The sequence below is a fragment of the Muscardinus avellanarius genome (genome assembly GCF_963383645.1).
Source record: "Muscardinus avellanarius genome assembly, chromosome: 4".
Lineage (NCBI taxonomy): Eukaryota > Metazoa > Chordata > Mammalia > Rodentia > Gliridae > Muscardinus > Muscardinus avellanarius.
In genome coordinates, this window is record NC_137789.1 from 77,217,571 (window position 1) to 77,228,517 (window position 10,947).

Consider the following 10,947-nt stretch of genomic DNA (forward strand, 5'->3'; position numbering starts at 1 on the left):
TCCTAGATTAGAAACTATGCGTTCATTTTTGGATTGCTCATCTTCTAAGAGCGAGATTCTGTTCTCCATGGGTTCTAATCAGTTGTTTGTGCTTTGAATTGAGGCCTTTACTTCATTAATTGCATCCTTTATCTCTTTTTGGCTCTCTCTGAGTTCTTTTCGAAGCACCTCTATTATTTCTACAGTTATTTTCCTGATTTGATCTTCTAGAAATCTCTGATTTTTAGTTTTATCGGGTTCTGATGTTGTGGGGTTGTGGGCATTTATTGCTCCAGTATTATTCCTCTTTCCCATGATTTCGGAAGTTTGTGCCTTCTCTGGTTTCTTCCCTTGGGTCACTATGACTTCACTTAAGGTGTTCTGGATCTCGAGTCAGTAGTATCTCAGACTCCACTACTCCTTTACTGGGTTTTATCACAGAGTCTCTGACCCAGAGAGTCGATAGAGGCTGCTTTAGACTGTGGGGGTGCCAGGTTGCACGTTCTCCTATGGTGTGATATCTCTGCCACCACCCCTCCCCCAATGGGTTAAGTCCCAGGGAGTACAGTCCTGGGATTTCTCCTCTGTGGCCCGCAATTTGACTCACTGTTCTTGAGTATGCAGATGTAGCTATACTGGCCTCGCTGAATTCGGTGCTGCTGCCGCCGGTGGCAATATGGCGCCGCTGCTACGCCCTTGGCTGTGGGGCTGGAGTTTTTCTTCTTGGTTTTGATTTCCACTCTGAATCCCTGCAGCGTGTGCTGAGCTCAGCCACTGGGAGCTTTAGATGCTCTCTGCGCGGAGAAATCCCGCCTGGCTGTTCCGCAGCGGCTCCCCTCGGCTTGCTGTAGCCGTCCCGTGAATTCGCCGGTGCCGCCGGCAGTATGGCGCTGCTGCCGCGTCTGCCGCGTCCTCGGGCGTGAGGCCGGTTATCTCCTCTGTGGCTCTGTTCTCAGTCCGCTTTCTCTCTGGAGCCTGGTGATTTTTTTTTCACTGGTGATGGTGTTTTCTGGCTATGAAAGGCGCTGATTTTGTGGTAATGGAGATTGGTTGTTAGCGGGGCTCTTAAGCCCCACTTTTCTCGGTCGCCATCTTCCCGGAAGTCCTAGCTCTACTAGTTTTCAATCCCACCAAGTATATAAGAATTCCTATTTCCCTACATTCTCACCAATATTTATTATTGTTTGAGTTTTTGATGATTACTGTTCTAAATGGAATAGAATGGAATCTAACACTTCTGATCTCTTCTAATACATTTTGATTTTTTTTTTTGTTGAACCCAGGGGCCTTCTACCTCTGAGCTCTACCCTCAGTCTTATTTTTATTTTTATTCTTTCTTCATATTTTTTTGGTGGTACTGGGGGCGGAATCCAGGAGCTTTCTACTTCCGGGCTATACTCCAAGACCTATTATATATTTTTTTATTTGGAAACAGGGTCTCACTAGGTTGCTGAGAGCCTCACTAAGTACCTAAGGCTGGCTTCGAACCTGTGTGATCCTCCTGTCTCAGCCTCCCAAGTGCGGGGATTACAAGTGTGTGCCACCATGCCCGGCTTTATTCTTTATTTTGAAACAGGGCCTCACTAATTTGCTGAGGGCCTCTATAAGTTAAGGAGGCTGGCTTCAAACCTGCAACCCTCATGTCTCAGGCTCCCAAGTATTGGGATTACAGGCTTGTGCCACTGTGACAGTCTCATGTGTATTTTAAAATCTCATTACTTGTTTTTTGTCAAGTTGGGTAAGACACGTATACGCTCTGAGCTTCAATAATGTATCATCCTCATTTCAGAAATGAGGAAAGTGAGCAAAGATGAGATGAGTAATGAATTTAGTTTTATAAATGTGATTTGAGAAACAACTTAACAATAGTGGGAGTGCATGCTTGTAACCTCAGTACTTGGGAGGCTGAGACAGGAGGATCACAGGTTCTTGGCCAGTCTCAGCTACTAAGTGAAGCCCTCTTCAACATAGTGAGACCCTGTTTCAAAATAAAGAATAAAAATAAGACTGAGGGTGTAGCTCAGAAGTAGAATACCCCTGGGTTCAATCCCCAGTATCATCACAGTAGTAGTAGTAGTAGTAGTAGTAGTAGTAGTAGTAGTAGTATTGCATAGGAAGGTAGCTTACAGCTATATTTTTATTTAAAAATTTTGAGAACCCTCTTATGTATTATTTTTTCCAATTGTGAATTTTTTATAATATCATACATACCTTTCACATAGAAGAGAATGCTACCTCTGTTAACATCGTAACTCAAAAACACGAATAAAGCAGTGTAGGGTGGCTCTTTTCAGAGTGAGGACATGGAAAGTTGTCTTTTGATTTAGTCAGTTTCTGTACATCAGTCCATCCATGTTGATGGCTTTGTGTGAAACCCCCAAACTTCCCAGCTTTGGGACTTTTTTCAATGGACATACCATGATTTTTAATTCCTGTTTCTCATGGTCATCCCCTGGGACATTATAAATTTAAGTATATTGTTTTCAAAGTTGTAACTTCTAGCTGGGAGTGGTGGTATACATTTGTAATTCCCGCATTTGGGAGGCTGAGACAGGAGGATCGCAGGTTCAAAAACAGCCTCAGCTACTTAGTGAGACCCTGGTTCAAAATAAAGAATAAAATATAGGGCTGAGGGTGTAGGTTGGAGTAGAATGGCCCTGTGTTCAATCCTCAGTTCCGCAAAGAAAAAAAAAGTAAACTCTTCAAGGTCAAAGATCAATCCTATTTCCTCATGGAATCCCAAGTCTTAGGACAATGTCTTCCTAATAATCACTGTCTGGATAGATAGATAGATGGAGGGATGGATGGATGGACAAATGAATGAACATGTCCAAGTTAGCAAAACTTAAGTGGAGCAGTATGGCTTTACTACTGACAGACTGTCTGAAGAACCTAGAGCTTGGGTACATGCATGCAACATATAACCATGGTTTGATCAATAATGGACCACAAAGATGATGGTAGGCCTAGAAGATTATGTTGCCTATCGACTCTGTAGCCATCTCAGTCTTTGTAAGCACACTCTCTGCTTACACAACAGCAAAATGATCTAATATTGCATTTTCAAAACCTGTCGTTAAGCCACTCAAGACTGTATTTCTATTCCTATTGTGTCCCAGAATGTGCAGAAAGCTCACATCTGCTGTCAGAGGGTCCTGAGAGGACCTGCTGATTCCCTCCTTCACACATGAAATGTAAATAGCAACCTTGTATTTATGTGATCATAGGCTAAGGAGGCTTATGGATAACTAGTCCAGAATGTACCTGGGTGTCTAAAGCCTGACTGTCTGATGGCAAGTTCCTAGAGTTACCCAGATTACTAGCTAGGTCCTACCTATATAGGTGGTCTCAAGGGGTAAAGTCAAGTTACTAGGGCACTCAGTGCATCTAAAATCCTGAAGTGATGGGTGGTTACTATATTATATTATATGCTTTGAGCAATATTTGTAGCACAGTGATTTGAGGTGGCTGGTAGGCGGTCAAGCTTCCTGTGTGCATGCATTTTGCATGTTCCGTCCAGAATCAGCTCAATTGGGAGTGGTGTTTTGTTTATTTTCTTAATATTTCCCACAGATGAAAGTGACATAAATAAACATGGAAGTCTAATTGTGCTCAAATTGTTCTCTAGCATATTAACTTCATTTGAACACATTTGCATTTCCATAACAAGTATTCTAGTGGATATGACTGTTCTTCAAACACTTTATATATATTGTTATTAAATTTTCTTGATTGCCCTTTTGATTTGGTGGAATTACTGTCCTTCATTTTATTGATGAACAAATTAAGACAAATAAAAATTAAATAACAATAAAGATAAAAGATTATTAAGCCACAAAGCCATTATATTATATGCCTTTCAATGTATTATGTCAATGACAACACATTTAATAAGATTAATAAGAATCTTATTAGTAAGAATAATAAGACTTTTGACATGGGATTTATTTAGGAAAGGCCCATTTTAAATAATTCTTAATACTGGATACGCAATGTGTTTTTGCTTAAACTTTTCACATTGTAGTTTATTTTTCCTATATCTTCTCTGGCAAGATGGGGAATGTTAAGCTATCATGCCTCATGTTACTGCCCCTTAAATCATTGAGATCCAGTTGAAAGCAGCATAGGCTCCTGCTTAGTGGTTAGTATGTGCTCAGTGTCAAGCTTACCTTTCTTTTCCATCACTGGTAATTGTGCTAACACCCAGAGAAGCCTAATCAGGGTCCTCATCATCCTGTAAGCATGCTGTGCCCCATTAGCATTCCAAGTGTTTATTGCTTTGTGTATTTCATTAGTGTCCCTGGTTCTTCCTCATTACACAAACTCTTTATGGAATAGAAATATTTAACATAAAACATCTTGAATGCTTTCTGTTTTTGAGGAGTAGCATTTTAGGTTGCTAAATAGGCACTTAACGATTCATATCTCATTGAGAGCTGGTAGCAAATGTGAATGGAAGAAAAGCTAACGACACTCTGGGCTTCTTGGTATCATAATGATTAACACATCACTCTGAGGATGGGGGTGGTGGTTGTGGAATGGCTTTTCTGCTGCTTAGAACTGCATTCAAATTATTTTCTTTCTTTTTCCCTTCCTTCTTCCCTTTCTTTCTTTTGTTCTTTCATTCATTCTTTCTTTTTTCTGGTATGGGGATGAAAACCCATGGGTGTGCTATCATTGAACTACTACTTAGCCCTTTATATTTTTCTATTTTGAGATAGGGTCTTGCTAAGTTTCCCAGGCTGATTTGAACTTGTGATCTTCCTATCTCAGCCTCCCAAGTAACTGATATTACAGGGAGGTACCACAGTGCCCTGGTCACATTCAAGCCTAACTCCTCCCTTTGTTAGCTGTGACTATGGGCAAAGCACTTAATTCTCTGAGTCTCAGCCTCTTAGGCTTTAACAAATACATTTTGTCATTTTATTGTGAATTACTGTGCTAAATCATGTTGCATGCACAATACATAATAGGTAATTAGTAAATCACCTGCCAATGGAAAAGAACCCAGCAGCCCATCAGGAGGTCAAATCATGGGCTGCTGGTCTGAGCAGGACAAGGTTAAGACTGGAGATAGGGCTGGACAAGAAGCCTTGTGGTGCAAAGCATCAAAGCTAGAGAATGGCAGAAGACAAGCAGGGGCCCGAAGGACAGAGAGGGGGGAAGTCAGAACTGAAGCAGACATTCATGCTTATAGAGAAGGGCTGGTTTGGGATCCCAACCAGTTATTCCATTTTCTTTATCAAAGTCTTAAAGTTACATATAGAATGTCCAATACAAACAATGACCTCTAATGTAAGCTGTGGAATTCCACTAATAATAATACACTGGTACTGGCTTATCAATTATTGCAAATGTGTCACTAATATTAATAATAGGCAAAACTTGAGTGAGACGAGGAGGTATATGAGAACTCTCACATACTTTCTGCTCAATTTTTCTTTAATAAGAAATTGCTTAAAATTAGAAAAAACCAAAGTCAATCATTTAAAATTTTCTGTTGTGATATTTCCAACGGAGCTGCCTTTACACTTTTCTTGGAAGCCCCTGTGACTCCAGCTGCTCATGGCCAGCACACCTATCAGCTGGCCAGAGGAAGGACACTGTGGGCTACAGCGTGTGTTGGCTGGGTAGCTGGCTCCCACTAGTGCTTCCACCCCACACTCAGCTGATAGCAGGGCCAGGCACCACTGGCTACTTCTCCATCTCTGAAGGCTCAGAGGTGAGGGTCTGGTGGTCGAGAGCACAGCTCTGGATGAAACAGACCTCAGATCACCCTCTGCCTCTGTCTGTGGTAGTGGACAAGTTTCATTTTCTCATCTGAATGTGGGATGATACTACTGAGCCTCTGATTGAAATTAAAGTGAATAATCTGTGGGAAGTGCTTGGCTGGTTTCTGGTACATAGAAAGTGATGGCTTTGGTTAACTATGCTGCATTAACAAACCAGAGTGTGGTGGCTTAAAACACCCACGTAGTATTTTTCATGATTCTATGGGCCAGGAATTCAGAAAAGGTTCAGATGGACCTATTTTCCTTCTTTTCCACACAGTGTCAACTGGTTTCACTCACTTGACTGCATTCAGCTGTGGCTACGCTGTGCTGAAAGGTCTGAAAGGCTTTACTCACAAAGCTTCACCTCTATGATCTCTCCACATGGCTGGCCTGGGCTTTCTCACTGGACAGTGACCGCAGGTGGGAAGATTTCTTACATGATGACTTGTTTCTAAGAACAAAGAAAAAGTGACTGGCCCTTCTAAAGCCTCAGCATGAAACTGGCATAGGGTCTCTCCATACTAGTCTACTGGACAAAGCAAGTCAGGAAATGAGCTCTGATTCAAGAGGAAGGGAACAGAGACAGAAACTTTGGAGCCATCTGTATAGGGACTGAAGAGCTCAAAGAATTATTTCCCTGTGATCTGGCCTGCCATCTTGCATTATGGGCTTCCTGCTTCTGTAGGGGAGAGTGAGGAGTTCCAGCTGCTGTAGGAACTGAAGTAGGGTGTAGCCAGGGGGATAGTCTAATTTGGCCATGGAATCTTTTCTTAAAGTCAAAACAGGCTTAGTACATTTTTAGTATTTCTGTTTTGTCAATAGTGTGCATTCTCTCAAGCATATGATTTACTTTGTATTTTATCTCATGTCATGAGATTATTTTTTTTATTTTTTTATTTTTGGTGGTACTGGGGGTGGAACCCAGAGGCTTTCTACCTCCGGGCTATACTCCCAGACCTATTTTATATATTTATTTGGAAACAGGGTCTCACTAAGTTGCTGAGAGCCTCACTAAGTAGCTGAGGCTGGCTTAGAACCCGCGCGATCCTCCTGTCTCCGCCTCCCAAGCGCGGGGATTACAAGCGTGCGCCACCATGCCCGGCTATGTCATGAGATTATTTTGAGGCATTTTTAAAAACAGCACTAAAATAGACATTAATTATATATGTCATCTTTCCTTTTTATTTATTTATTTATTTATATTTATTTATATTTATTTTTTAAAATATGGAACGCTTCACGAATTTGCATGTCATCCTTGCACAGGGGCCATGCTAATCTTCTCTGTATCGTTCCAATTTTAGTATATGTGCTGCCGAAGCGAGCACAATCTTCCCTTTTTATTAACACCATAGAAGAAAAAACTTGAATAAAAAAAGTGAACACTGCCGGGCGTGGTGGCGCATGCTTGTAATCCCCGCGCTTGGGAGGCAGAGACAGGAGGATTGCGCAGGTTCGAAGCCAGCCGTGCGCTGGTTTAGGAGACCCTGTTTCCAAACAAAAAAATGTAAAAGTAGGTCTGGGAGTGTAGCCCGGAGGTAGAAGGGCTTCCAGGAACCCCAGTACCACCAAAAAAAAAAAAAAAAAAAAAAAAAAAGTGAACACTTCAAGCATTCCAAAATAGAGTTTGCATTCTATGGTGATGCTTGCATACCCATGTTTATTATGTAATGATTCATATTAGTCAAATTATGGAACAAACACAGGTGTCCATCAACAGATGACTGAAATTTTACTAAGCCATAAAGAAGAACAAAATTATGTCATTTGCAGGAAAAAGGATGGAACTAGAGAATATTATGCTAAGTGACATCAGTTAGTCTTAGAAAGTCAAGGGTTGTATTTTTTTTTCTCATATGTGGAAACTAGAGAGAAAAATAGAAAACAAAAGGCATTTCAGATCAATGAAGAGAGAGACCAGTGGAATACTGGAAGGGGATTGGGGGAGGGAGGAAAAGAGGAGAAAAAGAAGGCTTGAGGAAGGCAACGGCTTAAGTAATGCTATGTTCTTAAGGGACGGTATCACTATCAATCTCACTAACATGTATTGGGAGGGAGGAAGGAGAGCAGGTGGGATGTGGAGGGAAACACACCAAGTGCTGTGTGCATGGATGTTTGTATCACTCAACTCTCAGTAGGCTGTGTAATTACAATTAACCAACAAAAGTATATAACAAAAGTGACCCACACTGGCTTCTGTATTCAAGTTTCTGTTTGTGTTCCTTTGGACTGGAATGTCCTTCTTACCTTTCTTCTTTACTCTTCTGTGGGCAAAAAAGCACTCATTTCTCTTTCAAGATAGCTCATATGTCACTTCCTTCATGAAGCCCCTATTGACACACCAGTCACCAGGTAAACCCGATTGCTCCCTCTTTTGAGGCCTCACCACACTCTGAAAGCTTCTACCTTGGTAACCATAACTTTCATTGTACTAATGTATTAATAAAGGCAGGCTAATAGGGTCATTGTATGGCTGGTGGCATAAGAAAATAAATTCTTAAGTGCCAACCATGTGCTACATGAAGGAGGAATGGATACCAAGAGAAATAAGATGAATCTCTTGTTTTGTTGGAGCTCTTGTCTATTAGAGGAGAAGGCCAGGAAATATGTACTTAAAATATAATTCTAATTTCAGGGCTAGAGATCTCCACAGGGTGCTATTGAAACACAGGGAAAAGGCACTTTAACCATGAGGGTAAGGGGTTCTGTTTAACAAACAGCTCCCTAGAGTAAAGGTTTTGTTTGTTATACTGATAGTTTAGGAATCGTCAGTGTAATCAGCATCATTTTGGGGCTAACGTAGGTGTAGGCTCCAGGCACAGCTGCTGTGGTCTCTGAGAAATGGAGAGACTGTGGCCCATGTTCCTTAGAGGAGATGAGGATTTTTTTTTTTACACAGATAAGGGCTTTCTCACTGCAATGAAGTTGTAAAGACCCTACTTAGAGCCAAGGCTTCTAAGAAATTTTCAAGATGAACACAAGGGCATTGTTTTAGACTGTTTAGTTTGGAAAAAGACAAACACAAACAGCAATTGAGCAAATAATTATCTTTGAACTCATCTTTTCCTGATAAACTACTGGAATAGTCAGCTTCCACTAGGTTATGCTGCTCTGACAAATGACCTCCAAATCTCAGTGGCTTACAGGGAAATGTTTATGTCTCACTGACATTAAATGTTACCTTCTAGTTGGCTGTGGCTCTGCTCTATGGCCTTCTTAATTCCAGGGTCCAGAATGAAGAAGCAGTGCTTTTTTTTTTGGACTGGGTACTCTGAAGAACAAACAAAAATGATGGTGGCCCCATATAATAATTCCTAACGATTTCTTCTAAAGAAAGTGGCACATGTCACTTCTACTCCTATGGACAAGCAGTGGAGGGGCAGCAAATGGTAGGAATAATCAGATGATTTTCCCTGACTATACAAACCTAAGACAAGAAGCTGACAGTTCTGAAGACACAAGATTAAGAAGAGGTAAAAAAAAAATGAGGCTTATAAATGTAATTTCAGATGAAACATATCAGTCTGCTAAAGAATGAAATTTAAAAGGAAAAATAAAAAAAATCTTATGCACAAAATCGGAAACCTTCATCAATAAAAGTTATACTGAGAAAAATTTTAACGTCCTCCTCAACAAAACAAAAAACAGACTAATGAACTAAACAATTAGGAGTGGGTCGTACTTTGGGCATAAACCTTTGGAGGGACATGTTTTTAGCATGTCTGAATTGGTTTTTGGCAGGTCACAGAGGCCTTTAAAGGGAATATGGGCCCACAATGAGCACTTGTATGATTCAGCAGCATTGTTTATGCCTGGAATACTCATTCAGTGCCCAAGCCAATCCTGCTCACCTTTTTAGGTTTGTCTCAGATCCCATCTTTACCAAAAAACCTCGCTGGATCTTTCCCATCAGGATGTTAAATCTTTCTTAGATTTAGTACTACTTGAATTTCTATTTAATAGATTTCATATTGCCTTGTATTGTAGTTAATTATCTACTTCTCCTACTCACCAGAGATATGAATTCCTTCAGGGCAGAACTAGTGTTTCCTGCCTTCTGGGCTCTCCCACAGTGCCGAGTGCAGAGCTGTGCACTGCAAAGAACATGACCATTCATTACTGAATGGCTGACGTTCATGCATTAAAATCTGGATAGAAGGGCTTTGGCATGCATAGGTTGGCTCTGCCCTCCAGGTATTCCAGAGCATACAGTGCACACAGGAGAGGGAGGTTGTGGGGAGTCATTAAGGCTTTCCTCTAGATTAGGGTCTCTGACTCAGCTGACTCTCCTTCGCCCAGAATCAACAAGGTTTGGGGTTATTGAAAGTTCAAAGAGGTCTGAGAGAGGATCAGGTGGTGATGACATGAGGGTACTAATTAACCTATCTGTAATGTATGTGTTTTATATTGGTCTTTATTGTATTCTGGTGGTGGTGGCATGAGAATGCTGATTGACCTGTAACTGTGTATAAAAACCTCTGGAAAAACAAATCCGGCATCGGCACAATAAAGATGAGATTGACCCAGAAGTTGCGTTGGCCAGGAGTGTTGGTGCAATAGAGAATACTGACCCAGGCATAGTCATCAACCCGTAAGAAATATTGACCCACGAACAGGAGTCGACCAGTAGAGATAGTAGACTGGCGGCTCCCCCATGTTAGAATTAAAAGTTCTCCATCCTCACGCCTCACTTCAGAACCCATCTTGTCAGCTGGCTCCGGCAGGTGGTGCCCCGTACAGGGAAAATTCTGAAACTGAGGATCCTGTGAAGGACACCGCTGAATAAAAAAGGAGCATGCTCGAAAGATTTTTGGTAGCAGTGAAACATGGGAATTTTGTAATATATAATTGGTCACTAAAGTAAAGCTTCACGCAAAAGAAACTAAGCCGGCAAATGAAGAAAGAAACTAAGATAGAAAATGAAGGCGCCTAACATGTAAATAGTAATAGACGATAGGTCGGAAGATTAGTTCCTAACGTAAGAGTTGTAAAAATCCAATGGGTCAAAAAATATAATATACAATGGGTCAAAAATTAGTTTTTTGTTTTTTGCATATATGTTAGAAGATAGGCTTTGTGTTAAGTTTCCTAAGGAAGAATCTGCTGCTCAGTACCATAGAGATGAGTTGTTTTCTTTAATATCACCACTTCAAGCAGCTATAAATCGGGCTGCAAAAAATGGAAAAGATACTAG